The following is a 6692-nucleotide window of genomic DNA, read 5'->3' as shown; positions in this document are numbered from 1 at the left end:
TGAGACAATAAGAACTTTACTTTTATAACTAAAGTTGCACAATTATACCAACTCTATGGTGGCTGGGTGGTAAGGTGTGTGGCTGGTGTTTTGGAAGTCGCGAGTTCAAACGACCCAATGGGAGTACTTTTTTTTTTTGCCATACAATCTTCCTAATACTATTATGTAGGTGTGTGTGTGTGTGTGTGTTTTTATTCATTCTTTGGTTTTATAGATGACATACATATTGACTCCTTTTACCGGTCCTTAATTAGGCTCTGGGGAAGCAATGGTGGTGGTGCATTTAAAACTAAACCAAAAATCACCAGTTCTGGACGCGTCAAATATCATATCCGCTTAATGTGTCTACAACCTAATTACTTAAAACTACACTATTTAATTCATTCATATCATGTGCATATTGGTCATTATGCTCATACAACCGACATCAAAATTTATTTTCATTATTAGAATCATACATTTCATCAAGTAATACAGATACAAAGAGATTTTCTTTCTGAGAAGACCGTTAGTATTGGCTGGCTGGCAGGCAGGCAGGCATTTGAGGGTTATTATTTCGCCTGTTGATTGGGGGGAGGGTTGATGTGTTAGGGGGTTTTCGGTTAGGTGTGGTGGTGGTGATTGGTGGTGATTGGTGGTGATTGGTGGTGGTGGTGATTGGTGGTGAGTAGTGGTGGTGGTGGTGAGTAGTGGTAGTGGTGGTGGTGGTGGTGGTGGTGGTGGTAGTAGGTGGGAGGGGGGGGGGGGGGAAGGGGACTGATGGTCTGTGGATTCCTTCTCCGTACCCCTTACATATAAGCAAAAACATGCCTTCCTGTGGGTATAGAAACATTAACACAAATTATATATGTAACTGATATTGTAGCCTTTTAAACAGAAAAGATTTGTACATACAAATACTTTTAAATTATCATTTATTTGTGGAAATGGCATTTACGTCATTAAATTGATACCTCAGCATCAAGCTTGTGTCCTGCAGCTGTGGTCCAGTGGTAAAGTGTATATAAGTGATGCGTATTCTTGGAGTTGCGAGTTCAAACCCGGATTAAGCTATATATATATATATATATATATATATATATATATATATATATATATATATATATATATATATATAAAACAACATGTTTTGTTTTGGTTGTTTGTTTTTGTATAAAGCCTCACACACTATATTAAGCGAGTTTGTTTTAAACATGACATACATATTAATTCATTTTACCAGGCCTTATTCCACACAACTCCGTGAATTTCCCGTGGAGCCAGCCATTCAAACAAAAACAAACGAAACAAAACAAAACAAAACAAAAAACATTATTGCCAACAGCATTTGGTGTTCCCAGGCGGTCACCCATCCAAGTACTAACCAAACCCAACGTTGCTTAACTTCGCTGATCGGACGAGAAGCGGTGTTCTCAACGTGGTATGGCCGTTGGCATGAGACTGCCTACACATTGTGGCTAATAACCAACTCTTTTTAGTCATCACGGCAGGATACGGACCTTCTTGTGGTGTCTTAATGGTAATTGTATCCTAACATATTTTTGTCTCCTTGGCATGGATATTTAACATCGTTTATTCAGTCTTGGGTTTATGTTCTTTCGCCATTTACAGACATTTTACATCTACCTACTTCCTCAGCCTGCCCTGCCAATTTCTAATGAATTTGTGGATTTTCTTTTGTAATACATACATGTGTGTGCTCATCTGCTCTTCAGTTTTTATGATATTTGTCTCATCTGTCCTGCTTTATGATACTTTTACAAAGAACATGAACAAATGCTTCTATTTTAGAGAAGATATGGGATCCAGGTTTCGGAGCCGTAAAACCAACCGTTGTGATTGGTGGACGAGTTGCCAGGTTGCAGCTTCTGTACCGTGCCGGCACATAAATAGGTTCGGCTCAAGCGGCGGCAGCATCATTCCCCCGTGACTGTCTGAGCGTCTCTCATCACCTTGGTTATCTCATCATCATCATGGTAGAAGCAAAGCCTACCAAGAAGGCTGCGGCTGCTGCTGTGGTGGCCACCACCAGGAAACCTCGCGTCCAGGTTGCTCACCCGAAAACTAGTCAAATGGTTCTAGCCGCGGTCGCAGCACTCAAAGACCGTAAGGGCTCGTCTCTACAAGCAATCAAGAAGTACGTTGTTGCCAACAACAAAGTCGAGGCTGCCAAGATCGCCATTTACATCCGAAGATTTCTCAAGAAAGCAGTGGCTGACGGCATTCTTGTTCAGACCAAGGGAAGTGGAGCTAGTGGATCATTCAAGCTGGCCGTAGCAGAGAAGAGGGCCGTTCTAACTCCCAAGAAAGCCACCACAACCAAGAAACCATCTACAGCAGCAAAGAAGGCCGTGGTAACTCCCAAGAAAGCCGCCACAAGCAACAAACCACCTACAGCCTTGAAAAAGAAGCAGCAGCAGCAGCTTGTTGTTGGGAACAAAAAGCCCAAAATAAAGAGAGCTTCAAAATCTCCCAAACCACCCAAGGCAAAGAAAGCTGTCAAGAAAACAACAAAGGCAAAATAAACGATGACATGCAAGCAGCATGAATACACATGACAATAAACATCCAGGCCTCCCCCCTCAGTGGAGGGGCCTCATATGATTCCAAAAAGAGTTTAGTTTTGTAGACAAATAAATCATTACTTTTGGGGTAGATTTACTCTGTATATTATATATATATATATATATATATATATATATATATATATATATATATATATATATATATATATATATATATATATATATATATTTATATATACACATGGGTGAGGTGATATGGTACCAAAGTTTTGGGTAAGGTGATTGACATTTACACAAGATAAAACACGAACCAATGGGAATAAAAACATAAGAATGGAAGTAACTGCAGAAGGCCTATTGGCCCATAACACAAGCACTTCCTCTTGATGCTTCTATATTGGTTCGGAGTCTTGAAGCTATAATATATATATATATATATATATATATATATATATATATATATATATATATATATATATATATATATATATATATATATATATATATATATATATATATATATATATATATATATATATATATATATATATATATATATATATATATATATGCACACAAAACTAAATAGTCTTGTTAGACAAATTGCCCCTATTAGAGGCAAGTTGACTAACAAGCCGAATGACTGCAATTGTTTTGAATTTGAGTTAAATCTAACATAGAAATGTAATCAAACCTAACCTAACCTATGCTAACCCAAGCTAAGCTAACCTAACCTAACCTAAGCTAACCCAAGCTAAGCTAAGCTAACCTAACCTAACCTAACCTAACCTAAGCTAACCTAACCTAACCTAACCTAACCTAACCTAACCTAACCCAGCAATTCATGATCTTAATATAATACTGTTAATTGGATAAACCAATTTGGAAAGAAATGTTCGAAAATAACAAAATTAACTGTGCTTGTTAGGAAAATTGGGCCTTGCATACTTGTCCCAATAGTGTGGTTCTCGCTTTTAGGTACGACATAAACGTATACCTAAGTTGAGAGAGAAAAAGATTCGCACTCAAACATGCATATCGATTGCCAGTCCTGAATTCTGGGTAGATATTCGTGTCCTCCCTTTTCATTTACCATCATTTGGATACTATCAAAACAGCTCTGAGAAGGATAAAATGAATAAAACGGGTAGCTCACTCATGTAAAAAGGAAGAGTTGGGAAAGATCTCTCTCTCTCTCTCTCTCTCTCTCCCCCTCACCCCCCACCAATGATCCTGCTCTGCTAGTATATAACGTAACAAACCTTCCCCCCCCCCCCCTCCCTCCCCAATCAGAGTCCCTTTAAGCATGCGAGGATAAAAAATAGATTTCATAAGACCCAATGTGCTAGCTGATATCAAAACAATTTATGTTATCGTCTATTAAGCCCTTCAGTAAAAAAGTATAGGGACCTAATTAGGTCCCGTTTTGAGGTGGTGGTGGGTGGAATCGATGGATTAGCCAAGCTCTTATCCGCCGAATCCGTAGAGGGTACGACCCTGGCGCTTCAGAGCGTACACCACGTCCATAGCAGTGACGGTCTTCCTCTTGGCGTGTTCCGTGTAGGTTACAGCATCACGGATGACGTTCTCGAGGAACACCTTCAGGACGCCACGGGTCTCTTCGTAGATGAGACCCGAAATACGCTTCACGCCGCCACGACGAGCTAAGCGACGAATAGCGGGCTTGGTGATGCCCTGGATGTTGTCACGTAGCACCTTACGATGACGCTTGGCGCCACCCTTTCCGAGTCCCTTGCCTCCCTTGCCGCGTCCAGTCATGGTGTTGAAGTTGTGTGAATCGAATTGACGAATGCCCGCACGATTTCCCGACTATATCCCATCAAGCGGACGTACTAGTAGCATTGCAACTCCTGCCTGCCCTTACTTTACGCTTGTGGTCGAGTAGACACGGCTTTCTCACAACGCTTTCAAAACTGCAGTTGCCTACTCGTCTGTTTCACGTCCCTGTGAAATGACTTTTGCACAAATCCAAAAAATAGAGCAAAATCAGCGATAATAGTGATTGAGGTGAGCCGCCTGTTGGCTGCAGCCAGAGGAAGGAGGGGAGGGGCAACGGGGTGACGTAGGCGAGTCGAGCAGCCAATGGCGCTCGAGCAAGCGCCTCGAGACGGCGTATATAAGCAAAAATTTTTCGGCGCCGGCCATCACAAACCACAGTTGTTCACCATGGCTCGCACCAAGCAGACTGCTCGCAAGTCCACGGGAGGCAAGGCTCCTCGTAAGCAGCTGGCCACCAAGGCAGCACGCAAGTCTGCTCCTGCCACAGGGGGTGTGAAGAAGCCTCACCGTTACAGGCCCGGAACGGTCGCCCTGCGTGAGATCCGTCGTTACCAGAAGAGCACCGAGTTGCTCATCAGGAAACTTCCCTTCCAGCGTCTGGTGCGCGAGATTGCCCAGGACTTCAAGACCGATCTTCGCTTCCAGTCGTCTGCCGTCATGGCTTTACAGGAGGCATCCGAGGCTTACCTGGTCGGTCTCTTCGAGGACACTAACCTCTGTGCCATCCACGCCAAGCGTGTCACCATCATGCCAAAGGACATTCAGCTTGCTCGCCGTATCCGTGGAGAGCGTGCATAAGCTAAATCGACCACCCTAGTATACACCAAACTCGGCCCTTCTCAGGGCCAAAATATCCTTCTAAGGAGATTTCAGACATTCCTAGCATAATTTAGGTGTCATACATACATGTGATATCAATAAATCAAGTCATTTGTAGTACAACCTGTTCTCTTACAAACAAAACGCCGTCGCTTTTCACTCTTATGCACTGTCAAGGATCACCCCCCCCCCCCCCCCCAAAAAAAAATTGTCATACTGTACTAGAAATAAAAGCAGCTTGTATAAGTGACATATACTGTCCAGTCCTGTTTTATTCTGTTTTCGGTCCTCTGGCTTAATCTGTTAAGTTAGGAGATGACATTTTAAATTAACCGTTTTCTTGACATTTTCAAACCTAAGAGGGTGGCCTGCATAGTAATCCTAATGTGGAACATAACAATGAATCTCTAATCTCTAGAAAAAAGATACCGAGTGCTTATATGTGTTGAGAGAGAGAGAGAGAGAGAGAGAGAGAGAGAGAGAGAGAGAGAGAGAGAGAGAGAGAGAGAGAGAGAGAGAGAGAGAGAGAGAGAGACACACAGACAAGATAGACAAGACAGACAGACAGACAGACAGACAGACAGACAGACAGACAGACAGACAGACAGACAGGCAGGCAGGCAGGCAGACAGACAGACAGACAGACAGACAGACAGACAGACAGACAGACACTGAGAGAGAGAAACACACACAGACAGTTTCATAAATATTCTCATTTTATAGCTATTTGCTTTCAGTGACAGAGGTTTTTGTTATAATAGTATTGGTGTCTAACACTCACAATCTCTTTAGAAATTAAAGTGTGGCTCCAATGGAGCCGAGTTTGTTGGTTTGAGGCCAAGCCACCACCACAGGGCAGTAAGTAAGCCGTTTACTTGGAGGAGGTGTACTTGGTGACGGCCTTAGTGCCCTCAGAGACGGCGTGCTTGGCCAGTTCTCCGGGCAACAGGAGCCTTACAGCCGTCTGGATCTCCCGACTGGTAATGGTGGAACGCTTGTTGTAGTGGGCCAGGCGAGAAGCCTCGGCGGCGATGCGCTCGAAGATGTCGTTCACGAACGAGTTCATGATCGACATGGCTTTGGAAGAGATACCAGTGTCGGGGTGGACCTGCTTCAGCACTTTGTAGATGTAGATGCTGTAGCTCTCCTTCCTCCTGCGCTTCTTTTTCTTATCGCCCTTGGCAATGGCCTTCTGGGCCTTTCCGGCCTTCTTGGCAGCCTTTCCAGATGCCTTGGGTGGCATGATGATGCTCGTGCTGGCTGGCGTTGCGATACAATAATGAACTTTTGCGCGAGGCGAGCTTTCCTTTTATATCCCGCTCGCGACTCAGCTCAGAGCGGGTCGCGTGGCGGAGCGCGCTGATTGGTCAGTGGCGGGCTCCCTTGATCCTGAGCGGGGTATATAACACGAAGCTCGATCTGCGAGCCCGCATAAAACACCACAAACCCACAACAGCAGCAGCAATGTCAGGACGCGGCAAGGGAGGCAAAGTGAAGGGCAAGTCAAAGTCTCGCTCCAGCAGGGCCGGACTTCAGTTCCCCGTGGGC

The 6692-nt window shown here is 43.8% G+C and overlaps 1 non-coding gene across 1 annotated transcript; it reads right to left on the bottom strand.

The window, feature by feature from the left end:
* Positions 1-1315: 1315 nt before the first annotated feature.
* Positions 1316-1434, bottom strand: LOC138361784 (5S ribosomal RNA). The gene has a single exon (XR_011227182.1). It is a non-coding gene; the product is annotated as a 5S ribosomal RNA (ribosomal RNA).
* Positions 1435-6692: the final 5258 nt, after the last annotated feature.

The sequence above is a fragment of the Procambarus clarkii genome, unplaced genomic scaffold (genome assembly GCF_040958095.1).
Source record: "Procambarus clarkii isolate CNS0578487 unplaced genomic scaffold, FALCON_Pclarkii_2.0 HiC_scaffold_740, whole genome shotgun sequence".
Classification (NCBI taxonomy): Eukaryota; Metazoa; Arthropoda; class Malacostraca; order Decapoda; family Cambaridae; genus Procambarus; species Procambarus clarkii.
This window is presented reverse-complemented; position numbering and strand designations above follow the sequence as displayed.